We start from the raw sequence: 12,973 nt of genomic DNA, 5'->3' as shown, positions 1-12,973 counted from the left end.
TAATTTGTAGAACATTTTCCTTGGCATTGTGTTTTTTAATTAGTTTTCTTTGATTGTGGGTTTCCTTATTTATTTTAATACTGATTCTGAGATTGTTGTAGCTTATTATAGAGATGCCAATGATTTCAAATTTTAAAAATTGTAATATATGCATGTGTATGTTTTTACTTTCTGGCTTTCTAACAGTAATTTTTTTTTTAAGTTCCAGGTCCTTAAAAAGCAGACGGCTTTCCAGGAAATGCAAAAACTACAAGTCAAAATATAGGTCATGCATTACATTAACTATGCAGTGCTTCTCACAGTTTTACCAAATGTAACTTGGATATTTATTTGCAGACACACACAGGCACATCTTTTACCTTCTTCAGCACTTAATTTTAATTTCTTGTGCATTAACACAGAAATTTATTTCTGAACTTAAAGTTTATGTTCTGCAATTCTTGGAGCACTCCTTAATATTGAGTATATTAGAAATTCAGATGTTTGTGCCTGTTTTACAGATCAGTTAATGCACATTTCTGAAAACTGTGTTTCCACTTAGGCTAAAAATGTGTTCTTCCTGACTGTGACCAAGGAAGGTTCATTTACCCACATGTAATGTGGCAGATGAAATGCTCAGTTCCAGGAATGTGGCATGAAATAATGTTGATTATGAAGCCCAATAGATGATATAGAAAAAGAGCCCCTATTTTTTAGTTATGTTGCTTTAAATTATGGAAGAATAACTTTTCATCTTTGTAACGTATTACTTTTAAGCCCTAAAATAAGAAACTAATGAATGTAATGAATTTTTATAATAGAAATCACTTTAAGGTGAATATTTTCTACAGTTTGTCAGCTTACTCTTATCTTTCAATCCATCTGTATATAAAAAATAATGAATTTTATTATCTTAATCCTTTCCTAAATCCCTCCAAATTTTCTTTTAGAATCTAGAGTTATTAGCATGGACATGTTAATAGCAGCCAAACGTTTGGAAGCAATTATTATTTAATGTCCTTTTAATCATAGGAAAAATGTTATACATAAAGTCCTTTCCATTTTCATTACTTTTGTTAGCATAGAAGTGTGATATTATTCTTACTTTTTCCCACTGAAAGTCATTCTGCTGTTGATCATGGCATATCTGAGTTTGCTTAGCCGGTCTTTGCTTATTCAACCCCATCTGTAAAAAGAACTGCTCCTTGAGTGAATCTGACTGGAATCAGGTGTGATAGGGGCAAAAGGTACCAATGCCTCGTGGTAAGGGCTTGTTCTACACAGGAGTTGTGATCACAGAAGGTAGCACCTGAGAACTGTATCTATGCTATTCTTAATGTCTGTGAAGGAGACCTAGACGTTTGGGGAGGTATTTGTGTTTACTTTTGTGTGTATGGAGAGATCCACTTTTCTAGATGATTACAGAGGGATCAGTGACCTGAATGGTTTTGGAGCCCCTCAACTGTCTCTGCTGCTTTCTACTCAGGAACTATTTTCAGTGAGTTACATAGAAAAGTTAGAATAATTTAGTTACCTCTCTCAAGTAACAGTATTCTCTTTTAAAATGTCCATATTTTGAGAAGAGAAACAAAACAACAGTTCTCATACCAAAGGGAGCACCTAGCCATAATACCATGTGACAGCCACTCATATAAACTTTTGAAATGAGAATCATCAGCAGATATTTTAGGAAGCCAAATAGATTTGGTTCATTTTAGGGTAAAGGAGGAATTCATTTAAAGGAGTGTCTGTTAATATGTTCCTGGCTGGAGTGAGGAGATCGGGAGAAAATGTCTGCTCAGTTCTTTTTAGTCTTTATTTTTGACCCTGGGCTAAACATGCTAAGCTGCAGTTTCTTTCCTTTACCTCCCACTATGTGGCACTTGAAATAACCCTAGATGGGACATATTGGTTGCTATTTTTACCATAAGGTGTGTGATCTTGGTTGGATCTCTGGTGTCCTGCAGTGTAAAAAAAGGGGGTAGTTGCATAATCTCCTGACTCTTACATCTGGAGTGTCCTTTGGCTCTGTATGAAGCAGATGAGAGAACGATATTCGAAGGAATTCTTTGCCCTCTTGTTCAGTTGTTCTGAGCTGCAGGTTTATCAAGATCCTTCAAATAGAGTGACAGAGAAAGCATGTCTAGTTGCCATGTAGTTATATTGCCTAAAAACCATTTTACATGTAAACCTCATTAAAAGTGGATGCAAGCAGTCTCAGAGTCTGGCCTGGGTAATCCAGGATACACCCAGGCTTCCCTTCTTAGAGAGAAAGGCTATGCAATTAAAATCATGGCTCATTATGTTAGGACCTACCCTGTTCATCCCCTAAGAAGAGCTAGAAAAAGGAACAAATATTTGAGAAATACAGCCAGTTCTGAATGTTACCAGCATTGCTTTCCTATGTGAAAGAAATTGAGCTGAAAATGACCTTTTGGATTTGTCAGACTTTGCTTTACTTCCATTTCTTTGTCCACCAAAGGTAAACTATTAATTTTTCATCCACCACCTGCCATTCAGTAGACAACATTTACTGCACTCCTGTTTCCTCTTAGTGTAGTTATTGTAGCAAATTGAAATTTTCTTTAATTGTCTTGTATTCTCTGTTTGTCAAATAATTATGGAACATGGGATCTTATTGAACATCTGGTCCCCTGTATTGGGTAGGGAGAGAACAAAAGCTTGTTTGTTTTTTTTTCCTCACAGTATTTATGTTATCAGGAACTTCTCTTTATAGAACCCATCTTGGCATGTGAAGTTAAAGATGTTATAAGGATAAATCTATCATTAGGATCCAGGTTAGTTACTCTGATTTGGGCAGGTGGACACTTTCCATTAATGTTGGGAAAGCAAAAGTATATTCAACTGGTCCACAGCCCAGCATGGAAGATCACGGGGCGAGAAGGGCAAACTAAGGTGTGACAGCAAATAGAGATTACTGAGACAGCATCTGTCTGGAAAGAGCAGCTGTCAGTTATAAAGTCTCCTGTAACAAATGGAAGATTGCATACCAGATCTCTAGAAATATAGATGGACCATAATAACATTGTCAGTCATTTTCACATGGTTTGAAGAGAAAATAACAGATGCTAATAAAATGGGATGTGTGAGGCAGTGATAAAGAAACCTAAATTTTGTTTTCTTGAGGATCAGGTTTTGTTTGAAGCCCACATTTGACTATAGTATCTTTTCCAAAGGTAGAGAGAGAGAGTGTGTGTGTATGAAAGCCACAGGTCTCCAGAAGCAGGTTGGCTCATAATTTACCAGTGTAATTTCACTTTGGGTTTTGTTCTTTTAGTAATGATTGAAGAATAAGTGATATACACTTCCATTTACTTTTTTTAAAATTTTGCTTAGTTTTAAGTTATCTTCCTAGTGTATAAGACATGTGGGATTTTTGACTAGAGCGTTTGCCTATTTTCTCTTTTTTTAGTACTCATGACTCATTGTGGGATAGCATGCCTGAATCTTGAAAGATGATTGCAAAATAGGACTCCAGAAAAAAAAAAGAAAATAAAAATAAGATCCTGGATTTATATGTTTTACTTTCCCTTTAGAGACTATGAATATAAGAAGTAATTAGCAAAAACATTGACTTTATCATTGTTTTGATTACATTTGTTTAAATATGTCTTCTTTTCATGTCTGTGCTTCTGTCATTCAGAATTGTTTTTGCAGCTATCACTTGGCCACCCATCTCTTCAAAAATGAAAAAGTGTTTATATATTACATCATAAATTTTTTAAAAAAAATTTTAGTTGTTGACAGACCTTTATTTATTTGTATGTGGTGCTGAGAATCAAACTCAGTACCTCACACAAGGCAGGCAAGTGCGCTACCACTGAGCCATAACCCCAGCCCCATCGTAAAAATTTTAATAGGAAATCTAATATTATGTATTATTATTCTGCTAAATTTCATTTTCCAAATAAAATGAAACTTGACAGGATAAGCTTTCAAAACACATATTCCAATTTGCTCCTTTAGAAAACATGAGTACTATTTCTAAGAAGATGTGTATCAATCTAAGTAATAGCTTTTACATATTTTGAATCATAAAATCGCGGCTTCAAAGTTGATGGATTTGACATAAAGTTTAATACAGAGATGAGTTCAGAAGTGGTAGTTCTTTATAGCCAGTAGGAAGGGTTATTTCTTCCTCAGTTGGAGATTTGCCATATTAGGAGATAATGTGAAAAAGAGGTTTGTTTTAGGGGAAAGACATGCTTTCAAAGATTTTCATCACATTACTCAGCACTTAATTCAGTTATCCCAACAAATAGCCATTGAAATTATTTAGCAAAGTTCTCCATAGCATCATTTTATATTGAATATGTACTTTTAACTTTTCAATTTCCTGATAGCCACTTTGGGAATCCCAGTCTCAAATTGAAGCATATTGCCAGCAAAACAGTAAACAATTACTTTTGAAGATTTTCATGACCTGAAAGTGTTTTCTGGTTTTGTTTGGTTTTTCAAAATTTTTCTTCAGAGAAGTATATCAGAGAACTCCCTGGTAGCAATGGAATTCTCAGGTCAGAAAAGCAGAGTTATAGAAAATCCCACTGAAGCTCTTTCAGTTGCAGTTGAGGAAGGACTCTCTTGGAGGGTACTCATGATTTCACTTTCTTGAAAGAATTTTTAATTTGAATTTGTTTCACCCCCCAAACTGAGAATTGTTTTCCCATTCCTTGCTCAGAAAAAAGGATATTTGTGCGTGGGCAGTCACGGTAACCCCACTGCCTCCTCACAGACCTCTGCCACAAACATGGGTATGACTGCTGTAGCTATGGTCACTGAGTTGATGGGCAGCTTGACATGACTTTAGTGACATGTGGTCACTAAGTGATGGGGGACATATATGTAGTGAAATTGCAGTCACTGCAAGCAAACCTTTGTATTCATTTGTTTTATTTCTTTAGCCATCCATCAGTCCCAGCCATGGTTTCACCACAAGATTTCCAGAGATGAAGCTCAGTGATTAATTATTCAGCAAGGACTTGTGGATGGGTAAGTTTGATACTTTTAGTGTTGAGTAGAATGTGAGTTTGGATTTTGGATTTGGTTTGGATTTTGCCAGTAAATAATAATCATTTATTCAGTGCACACAAAATGTTTTTAATTTTGGCTTATCATAATGCAGAAATGACTTTGTTCTGTAAGAGTGGCTATCACTGAATTCTAGCAATATCTGTATAATACCCAATACACAGAGTGTGCTTAGTATTTGTGTATAAATTAACACAGAAGAGAATAGTATTTTTTGTTCTTGACTAGGAGCACTAATGTTATCCATTCTGTGCCAATTCTAGCATTTTAGATATTAATTCATGAGAATCAATGTTTCAATTTGAACAAGTAGTTAATATGATTCTAAAATATGATTTACATTATGACATTATCCTATACATTGTAATTCTTTTTAGGTGTAATGCAGGGTATATTAAGTAGAAAAAATTTTTCTGATGTTTTCAATGTTTGCTTTTATTTCTATTTACATCCCTATTGCTTTTTCTCTAAACATTAACAGCTTAAAAATTAAAAGAGTACTTTTTGATGATTTTTTGTGTTATCTTTTAATGGGATACCATGGAGTACACAAGAGAAGCATAAAATATTTTATGAGAGATTTATAATCTGAAGGATTTTCTTCTCACATTACTCAGTTTCAGGTACTTTAATACTGCTAAGTTCCTTCCCAAATGCAGTACAATGAGAACATTTTATTGAGGATTGGATGAGAAATGAAACCATTGTCAGTTTAAACAACTGGAGAAAGAATCTTTTAACTTCCAAGGTTGACTTAAGATGATGACAAGAGTTTGAGGAGATTTAATACTGACATTTAGGTAAAAATGCATCTTCACATGGAAGATTATTAATAACAAGTCAGCATTTCATCAGAGTCTAAATAAGAAAGGATTTTAATATACGTCTCTGCTTGGAGCACGGTCATTTTTTGGATATAAATTTGAACAGTGATCAGAGTTACAATCCAGTGAGGTCAGGAAAAGAAAAAAAATAATAAAGAATGATTTAAATGTTTTAGAAGATTATAATTCCCTTTATTTATGAATGTGTAACCCGGAGAAAATAATTATACAGAGTAATCATGCCTGTTTCTATTATTTTGGTATTCCTTCGGAAAGTTGTGAAGGTGTCAGGTGTTCCACCAGATGGTAGTGGTGATCTGCTTGGGAGGGGGAAGAATTACTGCTTAATTTTTCTGTGAAATGCCCTTTGTCCTGTCTCCTAATGATGTAATGTCAGAGTCTCACAAATAAAATGGATAATTTCATCAGACATCTGTGATGCCTCAAATTTGGCTGCCTCTTTGCCCAGGCAAAATGAGATTAGTATTGAAGTCACCAGTGGGGACCACTTACACAGTGTGTTTGCCAGTAATTAATACAAAACTGGCTTTTCACTGCATTGCCAGTAATTAAGAATCCATACCCGGCAACCTTTTTCTCTGAGACCATTAGACCATGTCTTCTTTTTGTAACCTGATATTAATAGAGGCTTTCCCACTGCATTCTTCAAGGTTAAAGTGCACGTTGGGTATATTTTTTTAACTTGAAACATTTTTACTTAAACATTTAATAAACAATTTAAAGTTGGATTTTAAGGATATAGAATTTCTTATTTTCTGTCGTGTAGCAGTAGAAGCCAGAATCAAAAGAATAAAGCAGACCAAGTGTAGAAAAGGGGGTAAAAATGATTTTACACTAAATCATTATGTCTTTTATACACACACATACACACACACACACACACACACACACACACACACACTCATCCCTTTTTCGTTCTCATCCCTTATTCTTTCTGGTAGTTTCATGGGAATACCCAATTTCCCAGTGGAAAAAGGACAACATGAATTGTTTATGCCAACGGAATATTTTGCTAGGTTTGTAAGCAAACAATGTCACAAATAGACTGTGTATTTATCATATTAAAATTACATTAGCACTGATGACAGTTTTGTAGTATGAGATTATGTTGTAACATATCATTCACCAAGTTGAATAATCATACCCACTGAATACACAGTTAAGGAGATTCCAGCTACGGCTTTTATGAGTACACATCCTGGGTTTGTTACATGCTATGTTTCTATGAAATCTGTGAGTGAATGTAGAAACATATTGAAATTCTTCCTCTCTCTTTTTAGAGTTTTCTTGGTAAGGGGTAGTCAGAGTAACCCCAAAACTTTTGTCCTGTCAATGAGTCATGGACAAAAAATAAAGCACTTTCAAATTATACCACTAAGTAATTTGTGATTTCACATTCGTATATTAGATATGATCTTAATGCATAAGCTTTTGGAAACTTTGTTTTTCTGTTGTTCCTTTTATTAAATATAATGTGGGAGCTTGTGCTTTGACCAGAGTTAAGTTTGGCAGAAATGGTTTTATGAGCCTGAATTAATATAAGAAATACAGGAATTGTAAAAATTAAATTTATCTTTTTTCCACGAAATATGATTTAGCAATATTGTATAGACCCCATGCCACCTATTGTTAAAAGGCCACTAAAGATTCTTTTTTCTGAGTTCTAACCATTCCTTAAAAAAACATTATTTTAAGACCCTTTCTCTTCTCTCAAAGACATTTCTTGCTATTATTGTTGCTAGTTTTTGTTCATTTGTTTAAAATTATTTGTATAGAAACACAGGAACTGTGAGATTGGTCGACATTTAAATAATCCTGGGAACATTTTTAAAATATCTGTGACTCTGTTTTTGGCTGGCACAACTTGCTTTGGGGTTTTTTCGCTTCTGCTGTTGAGTGTCAGCATTTACACATATGTACATATGTGATGTGCATATTAGAATCAGGCAGAGTAAAACAGATTCAATCTACTTTCAGGAAGGTCTTATTTAAATTACTAATGCTTTCCTTTGAATTGCCTCTTTTTGAAATCATTCAAAGGCCATATAGAGTACCAACCCTGCTTTTTTGATTATTTGATCAGTGTCCCCAGCAAGTATGAGCGTTTAATGCTAGAAGACTTCACCACCAAACAAAAAAAAGTCAACTGACATTCCATTAGCATAATATATTATTTCTTCAGAATAAACTTGCTGATAAAAAATATATGAATAGTCATTTTTAATATACTGAGGCATCAAGTAGACAATGTTTAGAAATAGAAATTAATTTCTCTACACAGAAGCATTAAAATCTCCTGTCTACTTTTACACTGAATAGTACAGATTTATCTCTGTTCATTGACTCAAAATTGTTAAACTATTCTAACTAAACAGAACTCTGGGAGAATTAGATGCAGAGAAAGTGGAGGCATGTTTCTTATCCAAGGATCAGATGATACTTCTTTTAAATGTAAGTGAAATTAAAGAAGTGGGCATGCCATGCTGTTCTCTGCACAGTCCTTAGTATTATAAACTTGTCAATTTTGGCAAGAAGACATAGCTTGCAGTGGAACAACCATCATCCTTCTGGATTCTTTACCATCTTTACCAGCTTGTTGCTTTTCCTATTGCAGGTGGAAGATGATGGTGATGCTCTGTAGTATAGTTTAAGGTCTGGTATTGTGATGCCTCTTGCTTCACTCTTCTTGGTAAGAATTGCTTTGGCTATTTGGATCTCTTAGTTTCCCAAATGAATTTCATGATTTTTGTTTCTATTACTATGAAGAACATCATTAGTATTTTAACAGGAATTGCATTAAATTTGTCTAGTGCTTTTTGTAGTATGGCCATTTTGAAGAAACTAATTCTGCTTTTCCAGGAGCATGGGAGATCTTGCCATCTCCTAGGGTCTTTAATTTTTTCTTTAGTGTTCTGTAGTTTTCATTGTAGAGGTCTTTCACCACTTTTATTAGATTGATTCCCAATTATTTTATTTTTTGAGGCTATTGTGAATGGGGTAGTAATTTCTAATTTCATAATTTCTTTCAGTAGATTCATCATTTATGTATATTTATGCATTTGATTTGTGGGTATTGATTTTATATCCTGCAACTTTGCTGAAATCATTTACTAGTTCTAGAATATTGTGCTGTATTTTGTCAAATGATTTTTCTGCATTTATTGACATGATTCTTATCTTTAAGTCTATTGATGTGATGAATTACATTTATTGATTCCAAATGTTGAACCAATATTTCATCCCTGGGATGAACTCCACTTGATTGTGGGGCACTGTTTTTTAAATATGTTTTTGCAATTAGTCAGAATTTTATTGAAAAATTTGGCATCTCTGTGCATCAGAGATATTGGTCTGACATTTTCTTTCTTTGATATGTCTTTGTCTTGTTTTGTTATATCAGGATGATACTAACATCAAATAATGAGTTTGGAAGAGTTCCCTCCTTTTCTTCTTGGAATAATTTGAGAAGCACTGGTGTTAATTCTTCATTGAAGGTCTTGTAGAACTCGGCTGAGACTCCATCTAGTCCTGGGCTTTTCTTTATTGGTAGATTTTTGATGGCGTCTTCTATTTCATTCTTGAAATTGAACTGTTTAAATTGTGTATGTCCTCCTGATTCAGTTTGGGTAGGTCATATGTCTCTAGAAATGTGTCAAATCTTCGAGACTTTCTATTTTATTGGAGTATAAGTTTTCAAAATAATTTCTAATTATCTTTTGTATTTCAATAATATCTGTAATGATATTTCCTATTTCCTCACAAATTTTAGTAATTTGAGTTTTCTTTTTCTTTCTCTTTGTTTGCATTGCTAGGGGTTTATCAGTTTTATTTATTATTTTCAAAACAACAACTTTCTGTTTTGTCAGTTTTTTGAATTTTTTCTTCTGTTTCAATTTCTTTGATTTCAGATCTGATTTTAATTACTTTCTGTTTTCTACTGCTTTCAGTATTGATTGATTCCTCTTTTTCTAGGGCTTTGAAATGTAATGTCAGGTCATTTCTTCATTGACTTTCTATTCTTTTAATGAATGAGCTCAATGTAATGAACTTTCCTCTGATTTCTTTTACTATCCATTCATCATTCAACAGTGTATTATTTAGTCTCTGTAGCTGATTTTATACTCACAGTAGATCCAGATCCCTTTGCAGGCTCCTTTAATATTAGCAATCTGATTATGAGCTGAAAATGATGTTCTTACCTTGTGTGCTTGTTATGTTCACTCCAGCATGTATTGAGTGCCTGTTATGTGAAAGACACTTTTAGAGATGCAAAATTGAATAACAGTATAGATGTACAAGTGCCTATTCTAGAAGGCGGGCTGGGTAAGTGTTCTACTATAAACACAAAGTGAGAGGGACATTGGTTACACTTGCTGAAAGATGGGAGGAGGGAAGTGGCTTTCTGGAAGGCTGCAGGAGTTAGATTTACAAAGCACTGGAGATAGGACTGTGCAGTGTCATCAAAAGGAGGGGGCAGTGCCAGCCAGAATGGAAAGAACAGAGGTTGAATTTAAGAGTTTTTCAGCAAATGATAACTTCATTGTAACTGAAGTGTGTGGAACAGTATAACAGAAAGGAAAGTCAAGGCAAATAGAACACAGGCAAGCTCCTGCTGCATTAGGGGGAATTCCAATGATAGGCAAAGCAGTTGATACTCCAGTTAAGTGAAGCCATAGCCAGGCACTTCAGTATTTTGCCCTGCACATTTCACCTGCTTGAAATCATGGAGAGGCTTTATTTAAATTTTTATCTCTGCCCTGCACATCAGAAATTCTCAAAATTAGGAATGAATGTGTAAATTTATTATATCTTAGAAGGAGTATTATGATCTGGAGTGAGAAGGGCAATCATGGTCTGATGAGTAAGGTGGAGAAGGAAAGCACAGGAGGAGAACCCAAGAGAGAGTTATTGAATATTCTTGGCAATAATCAGAAGAGTCTGCTCCAGAGTTTGAGCATGGAGAGATATTTTGTATAGGAGAACTTGTCAGTGATATCACACGCCATTGGATGAGAGGCATGGGGAGGCAGAAAGAGAGGTATAGAAAACAGTTAGTACCTTTAGGGTCTAGGAGACTGGGAGAATGGATATTCATGTAGGTGAAAAATTGATTTTAACATCATGAGAATTCTTAGAGAAAGAATTGTTTTTACTTAGAACTTCTTTATATAAGAAGGTGAAGCCTTAAGGCAGATGCTGAAGGGAATAGTTAAGACCTGATACCTTGTTTTACATAGGAAGTTATAACTGGGGCAGAAAGATGAAGAATGGAGACAGAAACAAAGAGCCCAATAACAGGTAGAAGGTTAAACCTGAGGAGAAAGATGTAAAGATGAACACTGAGAGATTAAAGACAGCTCTGGGTGAAGAGCTTGCTTTCTTTATGGTACTGGGGACTGACCCCAGGGATCCTTTATCATTGAGCTATATCCCCAGTTTTTTTTTGGGGGGACAGAGCCTAGCTAAATTGCTGAAGCTGTCCTTGAACTTAAAATCCTCCTGAATCAACCTCCCAAGGCAAAGAGCTTTATAAACAGTGGAAAGAGCATGTGTAAAAAGCCCCAAGGCAAAAAATAACATGGCACATTTGAGGAACAAATAAAGATCAGCATCAGTGGGCATGGTGGGTAAAGATGGTAGTGAATATACAGGATACATTCTAATCTTTTAGACCAAGGAAAGAAGTGTGAGCCTAATTCTAATGGTAATGGAATTCCATGAATGGCTTTTAAATGAACAAATAAAAGATAAAATAAGATTTGTATTCCTATAAGATCCTTCCTAAAGCTTTGTGGATCATGGATTGGGACTAGATAAGAGTAGATGTTTCCCATAATACCATTTATAATTGTGAAAGATTTCAAACCAAATACTTATTAACAGGGATTATAATGAATTGATCATCTATCTGCTAACACTTATTAGGAAAAATTTCTACTACAATGAGAAAAAACATGTGTGGGTGTGTGCATGTAAAATCTCTTTGCCTTGGGAGGTTGATTCAGGAGAATTTTAAGTTCAAGGCCAGCTTGTATGTTTGTGTGTGTCCATGCTAGGAAAATCTGAACAAAATGATAGAAGTAGTTGGTCTGGCTCTCCCTATCACATAAAATTCGTGGGTTGTGGAGGTGACTATAAATTGGTTTATTGACTATAACTTGCCTATACAGGATGAAATTATTTAAATTGTTTATTTTCTCTCCCTACTTTTCTAAATTTGACCACATTTGTTAGTAGGCTGTTAATGTGACCTGGCAATCTTTTCGGGTAAAATGCACATTTGTATTATTGCTGTCTTATCCTAACAATCCAGAGTTTGAGCCTGAGCTTGTTACTTTTCTGCCAAAATATGGAGATTCATTAGTTTCCATTAATTCTCTATGGATGATGAACATGCGTCTTGGTAGGTGCCTGCCTATTCCTTAAAGAAAATAATCTAAATTTAGACTCTCTCCCTAGTCTGCAATCCTGGTAACTCAAAGGAGCCTAATAATTTTTGTGCAAAGAGACCTATTTTTAACTTCTGAAACCAGGCTTTTCCCAGCTTTTCACCTGGGAGGCTTGGTGAAAATTACAAACTGGCTTTAGCATCAAACTCCCCAGTCGTCTTCCAGCACCATTACCCTAGATGAACATGCATCCTACACAGGTACTGGGGAGGCTGAGGGTTATTTGAACATGTTTTAAGAAAGGATATTACTTTCTTCTTGCTGCACATTGTAATTTTTAACACTTTTCTATAGGAGGAGGAAGTTTCTTATCTGGAATTGCAATCTACTTGGTTAATTTTTAGTCTCTTTAGAAAAAAAAAACAATTGTTTTCCTCCCCTCTAAGTTCTAGATGCTGTCTCTTCAGTTCTTGTCATCTTATACCTCCATCCCTTTAATACCTTTTCCTTAGTTTCTCATTGAAAATAGCTTAGCTTTTGTGCTTTCTTGCCCTTGTGTCTCTTACCTCCTCAGTGCTTTTCAGAATTGTCTTTACTCCATGTCACAATTATTAACCGAAATGTTATTAAATTACAGTTTTGGAGTAAGTACCCAAATTCATTGTGAAATACCTTAAATCATCCATGAAGCTTCTGGTTAATTGAGAGCTT

The 12,973-nt window shown here is 34.8% G+C and overlaps 1 pseudogene; it reads left to right on the top strand.

Moving 5' to 3' along the window:
* LOC143389485 (growth factor receptor-bound protein 14-like) overlaps positions 1-7,262 on the top strand; it is a 91,737-nt pseudogene extending 84,475 nt beyond the window's left edge.
* The last annotated feature ends 5,711 nt before the right edge of the window (positions 7,263-12,973 follow it).

The sequence above is a fragment of the Callospermophilus lateralis genome, unplaced genomic scaffold, assembly GCF_048772815.1.
Source record: "Callospermophilus lateralis isolate mCalLat2 unplaced genomic scaffold, mCalLat2.hap1 Scaffold_63, whole genome shotgun sequence".
Lineage (NCBI taxonomy): Eukaryota > Metazoa > Chordata > Mammalia > Rodentia > Sciuridae > Callospermophilus > Callospermophilus lateralis.
This window is presented reverse-complemented; position numbering and strand designations above follow the sequence as displayed.